Here is a 24,430-nt window from a genome sequence, read left to right on the forward strand (position 1 = left end):
ATGGTGAGAGAGTTATGAACTGCAGCTGAAGCCTTTCCTACATTTACTGCACTTGTAAGGCTTTCCTCCACCATGATTCTCTCATGCTGACTGTGTGGAGCGGTCACTGAAGCACCCTCTATGTTCAACACACCAGCAGGCTTCTCTCCAGGATGAACTCTCTCATTTTATACAAGAGACGGGCAACAGCCAGCTTTTTGCATATTCCATGATATGGTAGTCTCTCACCATATCGATGACCATCAAAGTTTGACCAGCACCCAGAAGCTTCCCTACAAACAGACATTCACAGCTTTTCTCCATTATAAACTGCATCAAAATGGACAAATCCAGCATACAGAAAATCAATAAAACTAAGTTGAATGCAACAACATCATCAATCAACTGGACATAATAGCTACCTACTGACTGCTTCATCCAACAGCAGCAGAGCCTACATTCTTCTCCAGCTCACAGGAGACAGACACTCACCAACATAAGCCACGTTCTGGGTCATAAAATAACATTTAACTACTTTAAGAGAATAGAAATTATACAGTGTCTATGACCACAAAGAATTAAACTAGAAATTAATAAACAGGAACATAAAATAAAGTCCCCAAATACTTGGAGATTAAACAACAAACTTGTAAATAACACATGGATCCAAAAAGGAATATCAAAGGAAATTTTAAAAATTTTTAAGCTAAATGAAAATACATTAGAATTTGTGAGATAGAGCAAAAGCAGTGCTTAGATTATGTTTATAGCAGTGAATGCATATACTGGAAAAGGATGATGACCTAAAATCAATCACCTAAGCTTCTTCCTTAGGAAATTAGAAAAAGAAGAGCAACTTAAATCCAAAGTAAACAAGAAACTTTTTAAAAAGTTAGAAATTAAAAACAGGAAGTTAACAGAAAATCAAGAAAGCCAAAAGCTGGTTCTTTGAGTGAATTAAATCAATTAGAGAGTTTGAACCAATAATTAACAATTCCAAAGCAGAAAGCACCAGGTCTAGATGTGTTTACTGGTGATTTCTACCAAACGTTTTAGGATAAAGTTATACCAGTTATCTGATTTCTTTTAGAAGACAGAGGCAGAGGGACTGCTTCCTAACTTCTCCTGTGAAGTCGACATTACCACAATCCAAACTAAAAAAAAATATATATATATATTACAAGAGGATTTCACCAAGGAAAAAAAGTTGAACCGATATATTACCTTATGTGTTCCACCATGGGTTTTATGAATTTATTGGTGAGTTTTAGAGAAGTAGAAAACTAAGCAAGCAAAAAGAAGCAATAACTACCTCCAGTGTATAAGAAAGGAAAATTAATTACATTATACAATGTGGCTCTGCTGGGAACAATATTTACGTGGTCATAACGTAGATACCAATGGTGAATTAAACAAACCTCATGATCATCTCTCCACTGGAAAGGCTTGGGGAAAGGATGTATATAGGAGGGTTGAGCACCCCTGGGTTGAATCCCTGGTACAAAACCAACGAAAAAAAAAAAACTCCAGATGACAGACCGTAACCTTCCTCTACATTATCCTCTTCCCGTTACTCTTAAAATCTCTTCTGACTTATATAACCCTAGATTCTTTCCATGAAAAAGCCAGATCTCCTCGGGATTCCTCTGATCTGTTAATGGTGCAACCATTCCTTCAGGCTTGAAGTCCAGCCATCACCCTTGACTCCTGTCCTTGGGTAAGATATATGAAGCAAAGATGATTCAGGACAAGGAGCAGAAAACTTTTCCCACTCCAGATGTCCAGATGGTGTACAGGAAAGGGCAGAAATCCAACTTCACCTGGGTCTCAGGGGCAGGAGAATGGGTACCACTCACTGCTCTGTGTTCCAGCTGACAGAAGAGAGTGCCAAAGAAGTAAAACTGGGGAGAAATAACTGGATTAGAGAGTGTCCTGCCTTGGAGCTCCTACTTACTGAATGAAAGTGCCCACCTTCTCCTCACCAGCATCAGAGATGAACCGTGCACTCTGGCTGCTCTACTTTCAGGATTGGAAATAAAATCAGTTCTCAGTCTCAACATAAATTAACACCCTTAACATGGGCCACACAGTCTGTAGAGGTCTTTGTACTATGGCTTGACTCCGAAATGTGCCTGAAAGGTCCGTATGCTAAAGGTCTGGTTGCCAGCCTATGGCACTATCCACAGGTGGTGGACCCTTTAGTAGGTGAGGTGTAGTTGGAAGGAGTGAGGTCAATGGGAGTTTCCCTTTGAAGTGGGTATTAGGACCCAGCCCCTTCCTATCTTTGCTTCCATGCAGCCATACAGACCTCTTCCATCAGACGCTCTAAGCAACAGGGTTAAGCAACCATGGGCTCAAATTCCTGAAACCACAAGCCAAAACAAATCTTCCCTCTTTTGATTTCTCTCAGGTATGTGTCACAGAAACAGAAAGCTAACACACCTTGCCAACCTCTTCAAATCCTCTCCCATCCTCCAGACCTCCGTACTCCTGCCAACCTAGACTTCTCATGATTCTTGAGAGATGCCACGTGCCTACCTGTCTCAGGCCCTCTGCCTGAAGAAGCCTTCCATGTTTTCTTACATTAAAAAAAAAAAATTCTTAGTTGTAGATGGACACAATACCTTTATTTATTTGATTTATGTGGTGCTGAGGATCAAACCAGTGCCTCACACATGTGAGGCAAGCGCTCTGCCACTGAGCCACAACCCCAGCCCCTGATTTCTTACATTCTAAAATGAAGGTTTTATTATTATTTAGGTGTGGTGAGGCCAACATATTAGGTGACACCTGTCTTTAGAAAGATAGTTTGTTAAAATTTACAAGAAGGGGCATGTTGTGCCATGCCATGCAGGGCTACCCAGAGCAGCACCAAGGTTGGTCAGGAGTGAGAGGAAGACATGGGTAACAGCCTGTGTTGTAGGTTATGTGGGAAAGAACAGTAAAACAGCATAAACGACCTCAGACTTGGCCAGTATAACTTCTGCAGACTTCTGGGGGCTGTCCCAAGTTGTCTCCCACCTGGTCCTGGTGTTAATAACAGGGGAAACAGGGGCCTAGAGTATAAAAGCCAGAGGGAGGTGGGAAGGGGGATTCTGGGCTCTATAGCAGTTAGTTTGTATATGAAACACACTGTCCTGGTGGCCAGCATTTTATATTTCTAGGAATTAGCAAATCTTGGGAGGGAACAGTCTGAGAGAAGGGGGAGTCAGCTCTCAATAAGGCCTCAAATACCACAGCATCAAGAACAAATACAAAAATATAATAAATATAAATTTATTAAATTTTATTCATAAATATAATAAATATAGATTTACTTTTTCATCCATATCTCTGAGTTCAAATGTCATTTCCTCAGGGATGGTATCTATACTTCCCAGACTAAGTCACAGTCTCCTTCATAATGTCCCTAGCTTATGTTTGTTTTTTTCTTTCTGACCAAATCAAACTTTTAAGAGATGTTGTCGTTTTTGTCCGCCTTTGTACTACTAGCTCCAAAGACAGGGCTTGGCATACAACAGTTGATCTGAATCAATGAATGAATGAATGTCTCGCAGCCTTAGTCACTGCCACACCGAAATGAAAAAAAAACACAAGCATTCCCTTTTACCTATAAGTTAAATCCCAAAGGTCAGCAGCAACTTAGAAACTACTTGACTGTTGGAGTCTGTAAACAAGTCAAAATAAAACCTGGAATTTTGCCAGGGGAATGTTAGCATTCGTAAACAAGTCTGGATGGTGCCTGGCAAAATGCCAGAGGGAGTGGTTTGAGAAGTAACAAAAGCGAGCCATTAAGTGTGGAGATTCCTGATTGGTTGACTGATGTATCTAGTTTATGTTAATTAGATAAGCTCTGTGGAATGTATAAATACTGCTCCTGTCCTGCAATAAAGGGCTCCTACTCCTGCTGTATCAATCTACACAAGTTATTCATCACCCCCCGGTTATTTTGCAGCCAGCCGGCCTTCTACAGATGGTGGCCCGTTACGGGGAGCCCCGGGACACTCGGGGGTAAGTGACAAAAAAAAGCTGCCCGTCCATAGATAGGACGGGAGCAATCTGCTCGTCCCTAGGCAGATAGGGCGAGAGGAAAAATGACCATTTCAAGAAAATGGAGAAGATTGATACAGTATGTTTGTGTCTTGTTTTGTCTCAGTGTATTGTATTGTCTTTGTGATGAAAATATGGAAGGGGTGAGAAGTAAATTGATAATGGAAAGAGGCACCCCAGTGGAACCAAGAATAGTTAGGGCATGTGTTGATAGAAGCCCAGGAACTCTAGTCAGAAAGAAAAAGAAAGTTCAGAAGAAGAAGGATTATCAGGAAAAAAGTTGCAGCAAAAGGCTATTACTAAATACTTTTCGTTACCGGAGGGTGCGTGAAGTGGAGAGGCGGCTGCCGAGTGTGCAAGCCGGTCACAGCGCAGCAAGGATTTTCCAAGAGGCGGCGGCGACTGGCCCTTCCCTGCCTCCTGGCCGGGGAGCTGGCTCTTCCACTGCTGCGAGCCCAAATCTAGACCTGACCTGGAGGCACAGTCTCGCAGGCTCTTGCTCCCTGTGCCCAGTAGCAGTTTGAGTCCGGGACACTCCCCAGGGCCATCTGGGGCTACCTAGGACGCTACAGCCAGCAGAAGACGCTACTGGTGTCCCTGATGTTTGGTCATTTTCAATGCCAATAACTAAACTACAATGTTTCTCCCACACCTGGAAGCTAATGAGTAATGAGCACTATTAAGGCTTATTTCAAATGTAAAAAACCTTGAGATAATGTACTAAATTGTTCAGAAGGTTGTTTTCTTAGTGGAATGCTACAGGATTTTCTTTAGCATCTTTGCAAGAGTTCCTGCCTTCGTCCCAGTGCTGGTGAGGACGAGGATGGAAAAATTTCCAGTGTTGCTGAAAACCGGATGAGACTTCGGCTGAGAAACGGGCGAGACTTCGGATCAAGCTAGCTGCCTGCAGAACTTACCTGGACTGTGATTTAAGCTAGCTGCCTGCAGAACTTACCTGGACTGTGAACTTACCTGGACTGTGAGTTAATCTATTGAGACACTGCTTTACCTGGACTGAGACAACAAACTGTAATCTACAACAAATTGTAACTTTGCTAACGGTGTCATTGCTGGTATAATTTTTCCAAGGGCTTCTTGCATGGAGCCATCAAGTGGCTTGGTATTGTGGCATTTTGTATCCTCCCTTTCTGTTTATAGCAGGTTATTTATGGTGTTTCTGTAAAAACCACTATGGTCATTATTTAAATTAAACAAAAGGGGGAAATGTTGGAGTCTGTAAACAAGTCAAAATAAAACCTGGAATTTTGCCAGGGGAATGTTAGAGTTGGTAAACAAGTCTGGATGGTGCCTGGCAAAATGCCAGAGGGAGTGGTTTGAGAAGTAACAAAAGCGAGCCATTAAGTGTGGAGATTCCTGATTGGTTGACTGCTGTATCTAGTTTATGTTAATTAGATAAGCTGTGTGGAATGTATAAATACTGCTCCTGTCCTGCAATAAAGGGCTCCTACTCCTGCTGTATCAATGTACACAAGTTATTCGTCACCCCCCAGTTATTTTGCAGCCAGCCAGCCTTCTACACTTGACAAAGGACTAGTGCTGGGCAACTAGGACGCTAGGTCAAATCCTAACTTATGCCGTGAATAGCTCTGATGATTTTATCTCATCATCATCATCTCTTATAACAATGGGGGCAAAGTGTATTTTTACTATTAAGGATATGTATTATTCTGGGCTGCATAATGGAGGGGTAAGTGCCAATTAGAGTTTCTGCTGGATTCTGGGTTGAGGTCACGAGACTCCAGCACTTTCTTCTTCCTCAATGCAGTCTGCTTCAATGGCTGCCACTGGAAATCCAGCAAGAGTGGACTGAGGCTCCTCGAGGTGCCAAGGGAGAGGCACTAAGCAATTCGCAACTCCACCTGCACACTCTGCATCTGTAGAGGCCCCGCGTTTCCTGAACACCCGGCCATCTGGAAGCGAGAGGGGCGTTCCCCTTCGTTGCTCCCAGTTTTTAAGCCTCTTCCGTGACGATTTCCGTTTTTCTGCCCTGGGGGACCGTTTTTCCCCGCCGTATCCGTGAGCCCCATCTCTGCGCCGCTCTGAAACAACACAACGCCCCACCGACCGCCACCTCTGGAGGATTCGGAGACGGCCCTGCCGCCGCTGTAGCAGATGCTCCTCGCGTCTCCCGCTCCCGCCCTACGCACTGGGCTGAAAAGTGCCGGGTGGGGCTTGCTTTCCCGGGGCCAGACGGACCGGGCTGAGAGTGGTCCCGGCCAGGACTCGGGGGGCTGCACTCGGCCCTGTGCACGCGGGACTTCCCTCCGGTCCTCGGGCTCAGAGAGTGCGGAGAGAACCGCGCCCTGCACGGCGGGCGAGAGCGTGGACGGCCACCCGGGGCGCCCCCTCCCGGCCCCCGGGCCACAACGCCGCAGCCACTGTCGCGTCCACCATCCGCGAGGCAGGAGTCGCGGCGTGATGACATCATCCCGGAAGTGCGGACCCGCTTCCGGCCGGCCGCTGTGGGGGCCGCTGAGGACCGCCGGTCGCTTCCGGGCTCGTTTCTGATCCGGCGCTGGTGAATCTGCCGGGATCCTGAGCTGTGGGCTTGCCCACGTTCCGTGTTTGTGCGCCGGGAGGCGGGAGGAAGATGGCGCCCGTCACTTTCCGTCCCCGCCCGCCAGCGAGATGCGGGGCTGAGGCGCCCGTCAGCAGCCTGCCTTTGACGGCGCGCTGTCGCCCGCTGTCTCCGGGCCCGCTGTGTGCTGTTGGGAAACGGGGTGCCCAGGGGTCAGACGCGAGCGTGGAGTGGCTCTGCGGGGCGCTTCCGCCCCAGGGCCTGCTGCAGAGCCTGGCCGGCTGCAGCCCCGGCGGCCCCCCGCCCGCTGTGGTCCGTAGTCCCGCAGCGCTGTCCCCGCCCGACAGGAGAGCTGCGGCGGGGTCACAGCCTGCGTGGACACGGCTGCGGCTGCGGCTGGACCAGCTCTTTCTCACAGCCCTCCCCCTTTTCTTTCCTACCGGTCGGTCTCATTTTCACTTTTGAATCCTTTGGTATTGCCATCCATCCCAGGTGTTTAACAGTTTTTGAGGTGAAAATTGCACACGGTAGGGAGGTCTCCCTTTTTAGCATTCGATAGCCATCCTGATGATTAGAAGCACTTGGTAAGTCCTTTCCAGGTGCTTGACGCTTGCCTTCTTTCCAGGTCTTGATTAAAATCAAGTTGCCAGGCTGCAAGTGACGGATTAAGGATGCCGGAAGAGGAGTCTCGACAGTAGTTCCTAATAATTACGGCAGAGGAAGAACGAAAGAAACACACATAGGTCTCGATTTGACTGGGAACAAGCTTGTGACTCTGGCAGACATTTTTGTGAGTTATCAGGCATTCCTGTATAAAAACCCTTCTTTTATAACCTCCCAGTTTTACTTACTTTCAGGAGGACTGACATAAATGTACATCTCTAGTAATAGAGCCGTTGCCTGATCTTTTAAACGTCCATGAACGGCGGTGTTTTGACTTATACGCTCCTGCCGGGTGTTGAAGGCCAAGTTGGTCAAAAATTAACCTTGTCCTTATTTACTGTTACAGAGTCAGTTAAGATTTGTCAGGGATCACTCTTGGCTCCTTTAGGTTTTCCTCTACCAGTTGTGCCAACTGCCAGGATGGGCCAGGGTCTTGCTGACCACATGTGGCTTTTCTTGGAAGTATCAGGGACAGTTCCCTCTCCAATGACCCTTTGCAGAATGTGCACTGGTTAACTTCCTGTTCTGTAGGGTCTTCTCCATCCTCCTGGTCAGAAGGTTGGCTTACCCACCAGAGTTTCAGGGCCCTGAAGGGGGTCCTGTCCTCTGTGTCCTGGCTGACCTTAGAGGGCAAGGGCCAAAATGTTGGCTGCTCTTTCCTTGGCCCTTTTACTTCCTTGACTTTGGTCTCCAAGTTGGGTTTTAATCATCCAGCAGGTCAGTTTCACCAGTAACTTTAATGTTCATATTTTTATATTACCCCTTCCATTTAACTGGGTTTAGTATTAGAAGTCAGCCTATGTCCTGTTTTGTTCTATAGGTGATGACTCATTATCTCAAATTAACTCAGATTGTTCTATTAGAAGGAGTACTTCAAAACATTAACAGGCAAATGTTTAAAAAGTTCTATAAGGAAAATACAAAATGAAATAAACGAGACAAGAAACATTCAGTTTGTATAGTAGCTTTGAACCAAGAAACAATTTCTATAATAACACTAATGAAGCTTTGGTATCTATTTTGCCTCTCCCAAAACACATAAATTTATCACCTCAATCACATCAGATCCTTTACAGATCTTCCTGTCTTTTAAAACTGTCTTACAACCTTACATGCCTTTTATAATTTGCCCAAACTCTTAACCTAGTTTTGTATCCATTGTTTATTTTGAGATCAGAGTAATTTTTATAACCAAAAAAAAAAAAAAACTTATCTTTTGAATATAACTTTAAAGAGCTTAAGTTCAACCTTCTTTGAAGCCATCCTAACATGAAGTATGGTGAAAGGCAGAGCCTTTTTTCAGGTGAGGTGGGGCTCTTGGCTAATCTTAAGTAAAGTGTTTTATTTCTGAAGTTGATCTTTGCTTCTTTCTTGAATATCATTTTACAATGTTCTCATATATTGTTTCCTGAGTCCATATGAATATCATTTAACAATCTAAACCTTACATCTGAAACATGAATTGAAATAGAAGCCAAGAGAGTGCCTAACTTTCTTTTTGTGGAAGGAAAAAAAGTGGCTTCCTTGTTCCACATATTCAACCTTTAAACAAATTGGGCTCTCCTTATTATCTTCCAAGAATATATTTAAATTTCTATCCCAGCGTAAAAACACAAATTCTATATATAATTTATTGATAATAGTTTACCTTTATTCAGTTATATAACATTAAATGACATTAATAAATCCCTAAATTTGTTATTTTTATATAAGTAAAATAGATGACCACTACAGGACAACTTTAGTTTGGAGCACAGCATCTTGGTAAAGGGTTCTCATAAGCTCTCAAATGTAAATATATATCTGGTCACATATTTTAGGGAGCCAACTATATTGTAATAACCTAAAATAATATTTATTTAACTAGTTATAAAGTTATCATTTAAAAGACACAAACCTGCGCTGGGGTTGTGACTCAGTGGTAGAGTGCTTGCCTAGCACATGTGAGGCACTAACTTCAATCCTCACCACTGCATAAAAATAAATAAATAAAATAAAGGTACTGTGTCCATCTACAACTAAATATATATATATATATATATATATATATATATATATATATATATATATATAAAAGACACAAACTTGCCAGGCATAGTAGTATCCCAGCAGTTTGGGGAGGCTGAGGCAGGAGGATTGTAAGTTTAAAACCAGCCTCAGCAACTTAGTGAGGCCCTAAGCAAGTTAGGGAGAACCTGTCTCTAAAAAGTATAAAAAGGACTGGGGATGTGGCTCAGAGGTTATGCACCCTTGTGTTCAATCCCTGATGTCCCCCCACCCCACAAAAGTTATAAACTCTAATTCCTTTAAGACTTAGTTTCTTTATTTAATAAAACCTAACAGACACAAAAAATTATCTTTTTTTTAATAAAGGACACAAGACCTTTATTTTATTTGTTTATTTTTATGGGTGTCTGGGATCAAACCAGTGCCTCATGCAGTCTAGGCAAGAGCTCTACCACTGAACCACAACCCGGCCCAAGAAATTATCTTGCTAGATAAGAACAGATCAATGCTTTAGACTTTGTTTCATATCAATGCATTAAAATCTAACTTTAGAAAATCTTTAAATATTTTTTCCTGACTATAGTAAATTACAGCCAACTTAATCATACACAAACATTTTGAGGTTTATGTTCCACAAACCTTCTGCAACTTACTTAGACATTCAACTACTTGTTTACATTCTTAGTTTTGTCTTCTCTATTATCTTGGACTTTAGCACAAAAACAAAGCTTTATCATGCAAAATACCTTATCCAGAAACATATATTTTCATAACCATAACTTTTTATATTTCCCTTCTTTCAGTTGTTGACTCTTTCTTAAATTTACATTCTGGAATTAGACAAACTTATGAAATTTATGAATTTAGACAAATTACTCCTTTTTAAAAAATATTTTTTAGTGTTGATGTACCTTTATTTTATTCATTTATTTATATGCGGTGCTGAGAATTGAACCCAGTGCTTCACACATGTGAGGCAAGCACTCTACCATTGAGCCACAACCCCAGCCCCCCAAATTACTCCTGTTTAATAAGATGAACTACTTTACTGTTTTTATAGTACTTTAACCAAAACACAGTTGAAACATTTTTTATTCCTTGCATATAGAGTTACATGTATTAGAATTTTAGTAACCTTGCTTTAATTTAGGCCCAAAACTAAAGCCGCCTTAAAACTGTTCTTCCATTTACCCACTTATAAAAACATAGTTGGTGGGCCCAAAGAAGTCAAGAGCACTTATACTTAGCAGTTGATGTTTCAGTATTTTAACTTTACAAATTAATCAGACATCTCTAACAAACACATTCATAAATGTTTATCCCGTATGTTAAATCTAATTTACCCTTTTTAAACTCAGGTTATCCATGAAAACCAAGGCATTAGAAAAGTCTAGTTAACGCTTTAAATCAGTTATTCCTGCCAAAGAAAAATCCTTAAAAACAATGGACATTGCATTTTAAACATTTTATAGAAACAAATGTTTTCTTTATTGGCTGACCACCTAGAAAAACGCATAGGTTAGTAATTTCAAAGGCATCTGCACTCTTACCAATGTAAATTGACCCTTTAAAAGTTAAAATAGGGTTGGGGATATGGCTTAGTTGGTAAAGTACTTGCTTCGCATGCACAAGACCCTGGGTTAAAACCCCAGCACCACACCAAAAAAAAAAAAAAAAAAAAAGTTAAAATAGAACCTGTCACAGATTTTTACAGTATGACCTAGACATGGGAAGGGTATGTGCAGTTGGGAACATTGGGAATAGAATCTATCAGCTATGTGGGCCCTGAAATCAAAGGTTCAGGTGGCCAGTCGTTCTCCATGGGGCAGGTTTATTCCCACCATCACCACTGTTTATTTTTTCTGCTTAGGATTCCTCAAAGGAAAAGAATACTTATGGGATCTTTCCATTGTTCATCCCTGTCCCTGGGCCTAGAATTTTTATTCTCCGTATTTTGTAGGTTCTTTTAATTTAAGTTTCCTCCTGTGTACTCAATTCACCACCTCCACCCCCTGACTTATTGGAGGTTTCTTGAGCACCCTGATCCCCTTATTGGGGAACTCTGGCACACACCCCATCCCACTTTCCTGGGTGTGGTCTCATCTTTCTGAATAGTCTCACACCACCACCCCTTGGGGGGTGGGGGGGTGGGTCTTGCACTCATGTCTCAGTCACACCCACATAACCTCCAGGATGTCCTGACCACAAAGGGAGTACTTCTTTCTTGAGAATAGATTTTTCTACCGTGGTCCATGTATGGTGTTACCTGGTTGCCATGGTACTTGTTGGGCTCTTCCTTCACGTTGTTGATCTACCTTTGATTTTGGATCTGTTGTTAGCCTCAGGGATCACAATTTTCTTCCCCACTTCAAGGTTGTCATAAGGCAGTAGGATGTGTCTCCTCTATGGAGGTAGTCCCCAGGACCCTTTAGACAACATATGGAACCCCATGTTGAACACCAAAATTGTTAGAAATACCGGGGGTGCTGCAAGAAATCAAACACATGCCTAAAAGTAGCTTGGCAAGGCAATCTTTACTTCTGCCGGAAGGGTGTGCTATCAAATCTGGCTAGCGAGCACACTGGGTAAGCGGTCCACCTGCTTTTATCCCTAATGCAGTGCTGCCCCTTGCCCTGATAGGAGGAGCTCAGGGTTACAATCTATACAATTGGCTGATTTTAATATTAGGGCGAGCAAAGGGAAAAGATGTAGTTAAAATGGCTACAGTTGGATCTTACATCCCAATTAAGGCTAAATACTCTGTTTTGAGAATGCACCACCAAACTTTGAATTTCTCACAATATGGAGGGAGGTAGGTTTATGTAATGTAATGTTACCTGGGCAGAAAGGTTAGCTTATGCTTAATAGATGCTTACTGTACACATTTATCTTGAACTTTCCCCCCATTTAATTAGTATCATTTTAAAGAATTTTTTTTTTTTTTTTTTTTGGTGCTGGGGATTGAACTGGGCCTTATGCATGCAAAGTAAGCACTCTAGCAACTAAGCTATATCCTAAGCCCACTACAATACCATTTTTAATGACACCATCTAAGAATTAATTGATCTTGTGCCCTGTATCGGCATTTCTTGGCTGACTTCCTAAACACCAGTGCTAAAATTTGGAATCCCTAGCAAATGTTTCAGTCTGCTCTTGTTGAAATAGATTTTTAAAATGATTGTTAACTTTATTAGTAGTGATAATGGCATTATGGTGCATTTAAAAGGAAGAAAAATTCCTTATTAAGACATACATACTAACAAGTCTAATAATGTATGGAACTTTAAAATACTTTAGGTAGACCAGTGAAACTCCACATCACGTATAACCACAAGAATGGGATCCTAATTAGAATAAGTTATATTCCATTTTTGTATAATATGTCAAAACACACTTTACTGTCATATATATCTAAAAAGAACAAATAAAGATAAAAAATTTTTTAAATACTCCAGATAGAAATTAAAGTGGGGAGTTGGGGTAGAGTTGCCAAACAAGTTGATCATTGTTGAAGCTGGGTGGAAGATAGATAGGAATTTGCTATACTTTTGTAATTTGTGTCTTAAATTTTCTGTAGTAAATTAAAAAAAAAAAAATGTTTACCAGCATTCTTCTTGGAATAGAGGCCAAGTAATCCCTCCCCACTTCTGTTCAAGTCACCCTTGGGCGCTGCTGAAGTGAATGTGCACTCCCACTGTCATCTCCCTCATGTCCAGTGATTCTGCTTCTGCATCCAGCCTCTCACTATTTCTCTGACAGTACCTCTGAACCTGAATAATCTCACTCTTCTAGAACACCCTGTCTGCCTCATGCTGAATCCCTGGGTTCTTTCCACGCTCAATCCTGAGTTTCCTTTTCTTCAGATACTGCTTCCTTATCAAAGTCAGGTTTCTTATTTTCCATGTCCAAAGACCCTGTGATGGTATCACTTTCAAGCACACTAAGGAGAAGGTGCAGTAAGGACCAAATCATCTGGCAGTTATACCCCCATAACCCCTCTACCTATTCATCTTGTAGTCTCTCCTATGCACATGATTGTGGAATCTGGCTCTATGTGCTGACAGAATAGCTGCTTAGTAAATGTTTGTAGAATCAGTATCCACGTAGATGAGTCATCCAGCAAACGTCTCCCCTTTATCTCGAATCCTGGGTCTGGTGGCAGGAACAGCCTGCCTGTGGGTAATGCAGCATCTGCTGCCTCTGCTTCCCATCCTCCCCCGAGAGAATCTAATTCTCCCTGTTTTAATTCTTATTCCAAAAGTTCCTCTCCTCCTCTGCCTTGAAAAGGTGCCTGCCATCTGCTGTCCACCCACAAACTTCTGTCCTTCACACTTTTCACACCCACTGTTGTCTCCTAACCAACCCAGCTTTGCCAGAGGTAACCATTTCTTTCTGTCTCCTGTATCTCACGCTCTTCAGTTCTCATTCCCTCCTTTTCCAGTGACTCATTTCATTATCACTTTAAACAGGTCTAGGTCAGTGGGTCTCTACTATTTACATCTTTCTAAAATCTGTGTGCTCCCTTAGGCACCATGCTAAGGCTCTTACATGGCCAGATTCCATTCCTTCCAGACCACTACTCATTTCCTCTATTCGCCTTACCGTCCACATAGTCCAGAGTCCCTAAAATTTGACCTGTCTACCTAAAGTCTCAACTACACCTATTCTTAGGTAAAAGAAAACAAAAAGTACATAGGTATCATCTTTACCAATCAGGCAGAAGTTCCTAAATATGTCAGTCTTGGTCAAGGTGTGGGAAATCAGCCTCACATGATGCTGGGCGCGGAGAAATGCTGTAAAGGCAGTATTTGATACAGTTGCAAATTCATATGCCCCTGGACCTAGCAACTAGACTGCTTCCGATTTACTCATCTGCCTGCATATATTAAATGACTAGATAAAGGTTATACATTGAGTAATTAATTTGTAATTTGCTAATAACCTAAATGTTCCCCATCATGGGATTGGCTAAATAAATTGTTGCCATCTGTAAGTGACATACTGTGCAGTTTGTGGTGATTAATTTTATATGTCAACTTGGCTAGACTGTAGTGCCCAGTTGTTTGGTCAAACACCACTTTACCTGTTTCTGTGAAGGTATTTTATAGTTGTGATAAAAATATACAATCAGTTGACTTTAAATTACTTATTCTCCATGTGGGTGGGCCTCATCCAGTCATTTGAAGGCCTTAAGAGCAAAAACATGTTTGCAGTAGAAGGTTTCTGCCCTCATGGCTGTAACAGAAAATCTGCCTGAGTTTCCAGCCTGCTGCCTGCTCTCAAGATTTTGGAGTCAAGATTGCAAAATCAACTCTTATTTGAATTTACAGCCTTTCTCTACAGGTTTCAGTCTTGCTAGCCCCCATAATCATGTGAGCCAGTTACTATAAAAAAAAAAATTGCTCCACACACACATTTGCTGCCTTCCCCAACACCTCCCTCTCCTTCTCTCTCTCTCCCTCGTCATCTCTGTTTTTCTGGAGAACCCTGATACATGGCTGTGAAACAAATTATGAAGACGATTTGTGTGGAAAGATGTCAGGAAATATTTTTTAATGAAAAAGCCAGGTGTATACCAGTAGTGAAAGAAGAACACATGTTTATATTTGCTTATATCTGCACCAAAACTCTGGGAGGACACACAGTGGTTACTTGGGGCTTCCGGCAGATGGAAGATAGGAATGCTAGTTTATGGGCTTATACAGCACTTAGGTCAACACTACTGGTCCTAACATATGCTGATCAGGGTTTGAAAAAGGTAGCAATTCTATTGGTCCAAAATTAGCTGATCAGGGTTAACCCACTGGTCAACTCTTGAGTCCCAGCGTCCGTCCAGGTCTGCACTACTTCCATCTTTTCACCACTCAGCTGCAGGCTCACCTCACTGCACCTGGGCTTGTGCAGGCTTGGAGCGCAGTGGGGCTCCAGAGGCTGCAGCCCATGCTCTCCACCTGTGCTTCGGCGGCTGGGGCCACCGCTCTGCAGCTCAACCCCTCTGCTGCAGCTTCACACTGGGAGCGGTGGGGTGGCTGCGTGACTTGGTGGCCAAGCCAAGCCAATGGGAGGAGTTATTAGGTGTTGTAAGGGGGGGGGATCAGCATTGAAGAACATGCTCAGACATTAGGTGCGGTCCCATCTAAGTGCTGATAGGGTGAAGACTCCCGCCAACTGTACCTCTTAGTTCAAACCAGATGTCATCTGTGCCTCTTCTCTTTTCCTCACATACCACATTGAGTTGTATACAAACTCTGTTGGTGACATCCCAGAACTGTCTCTTCTCCTTTGCTGCCATCACTGACTTAATTCACATATGATCTCTTACCTTTGCCAAAATTTCTGGCCTCTGCCTCTCATCTTTTCCTACTTTTATGTTGCTGCTAGAAACGTCTACCTAATCCTCAGTAGGCCATACAAGACAAGCCTGTCACCAAAGTCCACTTCTTCAGCCTTCTTGCTGCTTCTAGCATGTGTGCAACAAAGCAGTCAATTTCACCTCAATGCTCTCTTCTGGAAAAGAACAAAGTCCTGGGAAATAACTGGTCCTACTCTGGTGCACCTAGAATTCACATGCAAAAAGTCACCACCCACTTGCTTATTGACATCTCCTTCCTTACAAAGAAGATCCACCTTCTAGGGTTTACAGATGATTAAAGGATACAGCATCTGTTCCCAGTGAAGAAAGGTTAGTCTGGGACACAAGACACTGCTGAATCTTTGTGTTCATTCCCATCCAAGCCAAACTGCATTGGTCACACTCTCCTAAAACCTTTGACCCAAAAGACAGTTGAGGGAAACAAATGCTAAGTTACTTGTAGTTTCACTTGCTATGTAGCAAGTTTCACAAAATATCAGGTCCAGAGAATCCAGGACACTAGTTTACACAGAGCCATTAACTTACTATGTGAGATGTTACATGATGAGACATGAACCTCAGTTTTTCTCATCTGAAAAATTGGGAATAAGGGTTGCCTCCCCATCCCTCAAAGACCTACCATGAGAATCTGAGAATCATAGAATGTATGATAAGTGAAATGGCAGATATTTACTCAATCTTTGTTTAAATAAAAAATGTAGGACCTTTTGAGGTGGAAGAGTAGTCACTGCACTCCTTCCCAACTCTGGCAGCCACAGAGGGTCTCTTCTCTCATGTTCATATTCTAGGGGCTTTCCCATGTGGGAGAACTTTCCAGGAAAGCCTGGACACTGCATTGTTCAAATTGGCTTATGTGTCCCAGACACTGTTCTAAATACGCACATGTTTTGTCTCATGGAATCCTCACAACTACAACAGATAAGTTCAACAGTGGTTTGAAAGACATTCCCAAATTTCCTTGATATGGCTTGCAAAGGTGGAGCCAAACTCCCCTGACCTCTAGGGGGAACTGGACTTACTGACTTCCTACCCGGGAACAAAATGGAAGTGACATCTGTGGCCTCAGAGGCCAAGTCATAGCAGGCCTTGTCCTTCTCTCCTTGCCTTCTTACTTAGATAACTTGCACAGTAAAGCCCAGCACACTGGTGGCTGTTGTTGCAAACACACATACTCATGCATGGACTGCAATTTCAACTGATGACAAATTGCCCCAGTGCCATATTTCCTTACACCCCCACCCCACTGCAGCTGTTCCCACCTATTTGCCCCTCCATGTGCCTTCATTTCCTCCTGTGAGCCCACCAAAAAGTTGATCTTTACAGACTCCATAAAGGAGGCACATTTTACCTGTATGTACCCTCTTGAAGCTTTTTTGGGCCTGAGAATTAAATTGACATGATAAATCAACAGTGAAAACACGCAAATTTATTCAATACAAATTTTTTCATAGCATAAGAACTTTCATAAGGAAACAAGGACCCATAGAAGCAGAGTTGTGCCGGCTGCAGCAAAATAACCGGGGGGGTGACGAACGACTTGTGTTGATTGATACAGCAGGAGTGGGAGCCGTTTATTGCAGGACAGGAGCAGTATTTATACATTCCACACAGCTTATCTAATTAGCATAAACTAGATACATCAGTCAACCAATCAGGAATCCCCACACTTAATGGCTCACTTTTGTTACTTCTCAAACCACTCCCTCTGGCATTTTGCCAGGCACCATCCAGACTTGTTTACGAACTCTAACATTCCCCTGGCAAAATGCCAGGTGTTATTTTGACTTGTTTACAGACTCTTAACATTTCCCCCTTTTGTTTAATTTAAATAACAACCATAGTGGTTTTTACAAAAACACCATAAATAACCTGCTACAAACAGAAAGGGAGGATACAAAATGCCACAATACCAAGCCACTTGATGGCTCCATGCAAGAAGCCCTTGGAAAAATTATACCAGCAATAACACTGTTAGCAAAGATACCGAGTTACAATTTGTTGTAGATTATAGTTTGTTGTCTCAGTCCAGGTAAAGCAGTGTCTCAATAGATTAACTCACAGTCCAGGTAAATTACAATCCAGGTAAGTTCTGCAGGCAGCTAGCTTAAATCACAGTCCAGGTAAATTCTGCAGGCAGCTAGCTTAATCCGAAGTCTCCTCCGGTTCTCAGCCGAAGTCTTGTCCGGTTTTCAGCAACACTGGAAATTCTTCCACCCTCATCCTCACCGGCACTGGGACGAAGGCAGGAACTCCGGATGGCTAAAGAAAATCCTGTAGCATTCTACTAAGAAAACAACCTTCTGAACAATTTAGTACATTATCTCAAGGTTTTTTACATTTGAAATAAGCCTTAATAGTGCTCATTACTCATTAGCTTCCAGGTGTGGGAGAAACATTGTAGTTTAGTTATTGGCATTGAAAATGACCAAACATCAGGGACATCAGTAGCGTCTTCTGCTGGCTGTAGTGCCTGGGCAGCCCCAGATGGCCCTGGGGAGTGTCCCGGACTCAAACTGCTACTGGGCACAGGGAGCAAGAGCCTGCGAGACTGTGCCTCCAGGTCAGGTCTAGATTTGGGCTCGCGGCAGTGGAAGAGCCAGCTCCCCGGCCAGGAGGCAGGGAAGGGCCAGTCGCCGCTGCCTCTTGGAAAATCCTTGCTGGCTGTGACCAGCTTGCACACTCGGCAGCCGCCTCTCCGCTTCACGTACCCTCCGGTAACGAAAAGTATTTAGTAATAGCCTTTTGCTGCAACTTTTTTCCTGATAATCCTTCTTCTTCTGAACTTTCTTTTTCTTTCTGACTAGAGTTCCTGGGCTCTTATCAACACATGCCCTAACTATTCTTGGTTCCACTGGGGTGCCTTCTTCCCTTAGTAATTTACTTCTCACCCCTTCCATATTTTCATCATAAAGACAATACAATACACTGAGACAAAACAAGACACAAACATACTGTATCAATCTTTTCCATTTTCTCGAAATGGTCATTTTTCCTCTCGCCCTATCTGCCTAGGGACGAGCAGATTTGCTCCCGTCCTATCTATGGACGGGCAGCTTTTTTCGTCACTTACCCCCGAGTGTCCCGGGGCTCCCCGTACGGGCCACCATCTGCCGCAGTCCGGCTGCAGCAAAATAACCGGGGGGTGACGAACGACTTGTGTTGATTGATACAGCAGGAGTGGGAGCCGTTTATTGCAGGACAGGAGCAGTATTTATACATTCCACACAGCTTATCTAATTAGCATAAACTAGATACATCAGTCAACCAATCAGGAATCCCCACACTTAATGGCTCACTTTTGTTACTTCTCAAACCACTCCCTCTGGCATTTTGCCAGGCACCATCCAGACTTGTTTACGAACTCTAACATTCCCCTGGCAAAATGCCAGGTGTTATTTTGACTTGTTTACAGACTCTTAACAGAGTTGAGCATTTAGGTACTAGTTGATGGAGTACTCCACTGTGAAAATGTGACCAGGAAGGGGGGCTTGGGCTGGAGTGGTTAGTTTGGTGGAGAATCACTTGGAAGATACGAGTTAGGGTAAAGAATTGTGTGTGCAGGTTTCCCTCAGCCTCTGCTTTTCCCTTTGATGACAATGACACTTTCCTTCTGACCTAGGGAAGACATGTTTTGCATTGCAATTTCATCTGATTTAAGAAGGAAGATCACAGTGATCTTCATCTGCTCTTTTCATGTGACTTAAAATAATCAATATTGCAGAGCAACTTATTTTAGGAGGGTATGTTCTGAATTCCTTCAACTGCACAGGGTGGGAGACAAGAGAGATTGTAGTTTTATTCTGCCAGAAATCTGGTTATACTAGCTCCTGGAAACTGTGGATGCTATCTTATACATCAAAGAAGGACTTTGCAGGTGTGGTTAAGAGTCGAGATGAGGAGATGACCTGGTAATCAGGGTGGACCCTGAATGCAATCACATGGATCTTTTCGAGGGGAAGGCACAGAGAGAGCTGATGAGACTCAGAAGAGGAGGCGGGTTGGAATTAGGTGGCCACAAAGCCAAGGTCTCACCACCTGGAGCCGGTGAGGCATAGTCCCTCCTCTGGGCTTGTAGTGCCTTGACTTTGGACCAATGAAACTGAGTTTAGATGCTGGGGCTCCAGAACCATGGGAATAAATCTCCTGCTTTAATTACCATGTCCATGTGTTAAATTCCTGCTCTTTCAGGATCAGGATGGTCACATTTTTCTACAGTTGCCAGGTGGTGGAGTTCCACTGATCTTTGGTTATACTTTCTTCACAGTGCTGGACTCTACCTAAAGGTAGAGTGGGTAAGGGATCAAACAAAGAGACCCCTGCCCCTCTTTTGTTCCCTGTTGTAGGCAACAGCAGGGCCATCAGACCCTCAGAACTGTGATTCCAGGTTTCCCTCAATCTGTACTCGTCTCAGAACTACCCTTCTCATAGGCCAAGGCAAGAATGTGTCCCCTTGATCCTGTTCAAGATGGCTCCCCCAGGCCCAGGCATCTGAGGCAGAGAACACATACTCATAGGATAGGACTGCAGATCTGATCCCACTGGGAGACCATCCATGCTGATCACCTTTCTGTCCCCTCTCCACACCATGGTCACACAAACACACCCAGAGGAAATGAACTCCCCTGACCTTGCCAGTGCTGCATCAAGCTTTTTCCCAGGAGCAAGTGTTTGCCATTAGATGGGCAGAGATATACTGCCAGTAAGAATTAACAGTTGCATTTTACAGAGGGAAACGTTGGTGGACTCATTTTCTTCTCAACATCAACTTGTTCTGCCATAGGTTGTTTTTTTTTTTTTTTTTTTTTTTTTTTTTTAACTTGCAACTGGCAACACTCTCTATCATTGACAGAGACCAAATGAAACAGGAAGCAAGTAGTTATGCATGGTTTAACAGTGCATCTGTTCCAATCCAGCAACTAGGCGTGATTGTCATTTTATAGTGTGCTTTTGTAAACGAGCCAGAATTTATATAGGGAAACAATTTGATTCCTAACACCTGTGCATAAAGATGTCCAGTTGAAAACCTGAGTTGTGCTCCTCAAAGGATTCAGACTGGAGTAGTGGGATAGTCACCCACAGAGACAGGATGAAGTCTCCCCAACCATACAGACTTTGCTTCAGAGGTCAAGACTGATGATTCACACATGCACTAAAAGAGTGTGAAGTTCACCATCCATACAATAAGGCTTTCTAGGGGGAGCACGGCAGGCTCCCAGGTCTGAAAATATCTTGAGAGAGTGGGGAGGGACTCCCATCTCAGGGTTTTATGGTGACTGGGTTGGGCTGATGTGCAGGCCCCTACACAGCTAGGGATTGTGGGTTTGGACAAACCCACCTTGCCCTGCTAGGACTCCAGGGGAGGGAGCACAGGCTTTCTTACCACTTGTACAGATGAGAGGTAGTGGGTGGGGTGGCTTGAAAACTGTCGGTAGCGTCCACCAGAAATGGAAGCAGGCCTTTAATTACAGGTGGTTTCTGAGTGAAGGGTTAAGAATCTGGTAAAAGGAATTCATAGTAAGGCAGGTGAAAGTGGATATGTCTCATGTCAGGGACAGAAGCCTGGTGGCTCAAGTAAAGATTCTGAAAACCTCATGCTGTCTGATATATATGCAATCCCTTCTCAGCTGTCTCAACTGTAGAAAGAAGGAGCAGCAACAAAAAACAGGTAAAAATTTTTAAAGAGCTCTTTGTCTCAAAGTCTCTGTTAGCTTGGAAGGCAAAGGGGCACCCTAACTTTACCTCAAGTTTGAGAAGCCATCCCTTGGGTGGAAGGAGAGACAGCAGATTTTTCTGTGGCTTCTGCTGGGGAAGCTTGTCCACATCTTTCTGTGGTTGCCTCCTCTCACCTGCAATATGGTGGGAGATTCTGCCTTCCATGAATGACCACAGAAATCTCTCTAGGCCCAGTGTTCTCCCAGAACCTTGCCACTCTCAAGCAGGAGGTGGCTCCAATTCTCCCACGCCATTTCATACCTGGGTGGGACTTTGTTACTGCCCCCATGAATAGTCTTTGACAGCAGTGCCAGTGAGCAAATTCCAAGCTGAGGATATAAAAGGTGTGATACCTGTCTCTCTCTCAGGAGGGTCACCTCTGAGACACAGCTACCATCCTGTGAGAAAGCCTAGGCTACCTGGAGAGGAGCCCTCTGGGTGTTTCTACCTACAGCAACACAAGTCTCAGCAGAAAGCCAGCATCAATTGCCAGGCAGGTAAGCGAATGGCCCTACAGGTGATTTCAGCCTCGCCTTCAACCTTGCACCTGATCCCTGAATAGCCAGAGTGGAACAGAGCTGGATCACGCCCTCTGAGTCCTGTCCACCTGCTGGCCTGGAGTCCATCAACAGAGCAGTCATCAGTGCACTTGGTGTGAGTCGCTGGGCCACCAGAGGAGCTGGAGCTCACTTACCATATCCCCAGAAGGCCTCATCACCTCCCTCACCACAACCACATGCCAGTCCCGTTCATCGTATTATGAACTGTGTTGGATCTTATTTATGATTTTTATTGTGGTGAGACACACACAGGGTTTCCCACTTTGACGAGCCTGCATTCAGGTGGCATTAAGTACACTGCAACCTACAGCCATGGCTGGGCTCTCCAGAACCATTCACCGTGCCCAACAGTCTGTTTGCATCAAACAGTGACCATCACCCTGTGACCCTGGTAACTGCTGACCCACCATCTGTCTCCATAAGCTACCTACTCAGGTGCCTTGAAGACAGGGAATCACGGGTGTTTGTCCCTTCCTGTCTGGCTTCTCAGCACGTTTTCAGAATTCATGGATGTCCTAACATGTCAGAATCTCCTTATTTTTAAGCATATGCCATTTTGTTTGTCCATTTAGATGTTAGTGGTCACTTGGGTTGCTCCCATCTTTGAGCTGTTGGGAACAATACCACTATGAATGTGTGTGTATAGTACACAACAAGTCACTGCCAAATTCAATGTCATGGAGATTTTCTCCTGTCTTCTTCTAAAAGTTGTGTGATGGCACTTATATTTAGTATTGCCAGGTGACCTGCATATTTTGATAGGGATGGCATTGATTCTGTAAACTACTTTGGGTGGTGTTGTCCTCAGTGTGAAGTCTTCCAATCCATCCCGGTAGGTTCCTGCTCAGGAGGTGTGAGCCACCTAGGAAATTAAAAGTCTAAAATAATCAGTAAGAATAAAGACAGAGCCAGAAATTAGATATAAAGAGGGGAGTGCCTGAAGGGTCTTCCAGTCCTGATAGGAGCTGTAACTAAACAACTGAAAAAAGGCCCCAGTCCTTTATTGAAGGGGGAATACATCAAAGGCAGGGGAAGTGTTTCAGCTGGAAGTGTCTTGGTTCTGTGCTAGCTTCTCGGTGTGGCAGGGTCTTGCAGTAAACAGCTTGATTGGCATTTTGGCAAGCCACATCCATCTCCGAGAGGCTGAGTGGCTTCATTGGGTCACCCGATCTCTGGAACTATGCTAGTACTTGATGGGGAGCTTGAACAGGGTGCCACATGGATTGGGCATTCTCAGACCATAGAATCTGACTGGGAGTTCCTGAAACCAGGCTTCCCTGCCTAATGGCTTCAACATCACTCAATTTACGCATGGCTCAGTTCACACAAGGGTTATGGATGACTTCCGGCGATTTAGGTCTTTGATCCCTTTTGAGTGAATTTTTGTGTATGTTGTAGCCAAGGGTCATTATTCAATCTTTTGCATGTGGTTTGCAGTTTCCCCAGAACCATTTGTTGAAAAAAAAAATCATCCATTACTCATTGAATGGCCTTGGAAGCCTATTCTATTCCATTGGTTCTGAGGTCTGCCCTTATACCAGTATCACAGTCTTGATTATTCTAGATTTGCAGTATATTTTGAAGTCAGGAAATGTTTCAAAATTTTGTGAAGTTTTTTTTTTTTTTGGCTATTTGGGGGGTCTCACGATTTCGGGAGGGAGAAAAAGCCACCACTAGGATTTTGATAGGGATGACATTGAATCTGTAAACTACTTTGAGTGGTGTTGTCCTCATAACAGTGTGAAGTCTTCCAACCCATTAAGCATCAAATGTCTTTCTATTTACTTATGACGTAATTTCTTTTTAAAATTATCCATTCTTAATATATAGCAGTGAAATTGATTTTTGTGTGTCGATTTTGTATAACTTTGCTGAACCGATTTAGTAGCTCTTTTGTGTTTGTGTGAGATCTTTAGGGTTTATTATGTATAAGATCATGTCATCTGTGAACAAAGATAGTTTTGTTTCTTCCTTACCACTTTGGATACCATTTTTTTTTTCTTTCTTGACTAATTAGTCTGGCTAGAATTTCTAATTCCATATAGACCAGATAGTGGGCAAATCAGCCAGGCTTGTCTTGTTCCTGGTCTTTTTGTTGTTTTTCTACATTTTTTTATTGGGATATTATAGTTGTACATATGATGGGATTTGTTGTTACATATTCATACATGCAGACAATATAACAATATAATTTGGCCAATATGGATCCCCTTTACTTCTCTCCTCCATCCCCACCATTCACCCCTTCGTCCCTTTCTAATACAGATCACTCTTTGATTTTCATGAGATCCACCCCCACATTTTTCTTTTTCCTTTCCAGCTTCTGCTTATAAGAGAAAATATACCACCCTTGATCTTCTGAGTTTGACTTATTCCACTTAAAATGGTCTATAATTCCATTCATTTTCCTGTAAATGACATAATTTCATTCTTTATGGCTGAATAAAACTCCATTTTTATATAAGTCACATTTTCTTTATCCATTCATCCATTCTGACTGATGTGAGATGAAATCTCAGTGTAGTTTTGATTTGCATTTCCCTAATT

The 24,430-nt window shown here is 43.2% G+C and overlaps 1 long non-coding RNA gene across 1 annotated transcript; it reads left to right on the top strand.

Moving 5' to 3' along the window:
* Positions 1–6,509: 6,509 nt before the first annotated feature.
* Positions 6,510–8,183, top strand: LOC139706007 (uncharacterized). Its single transcript, XR_011707679.1, has 2 exons — positions 6,510–7,095; positions 7,194–8,183. It is a non-coding gene; the product is annotated as an uncharacterized lncRNA (long non-coding RNA).
* The last annotated feature ends 16,247 nt before the right edge of the window (positions 8,184–24,430 follow it).

Source organism: Marmota flaviventris, chromosome 6, assembly GCF_047511675.1.
Source record: "Marmota flaviventris isolate mMarFla1 chromosome 6, mMarFla1.hap1, whole genome shotgun sequence".
NCBI classification, from domain to species: Eukaryota; Metazoa; Chordata; class Mammalia; order Rodentia; family Sciuridae; genus Marmota; species Marmota flaviventris.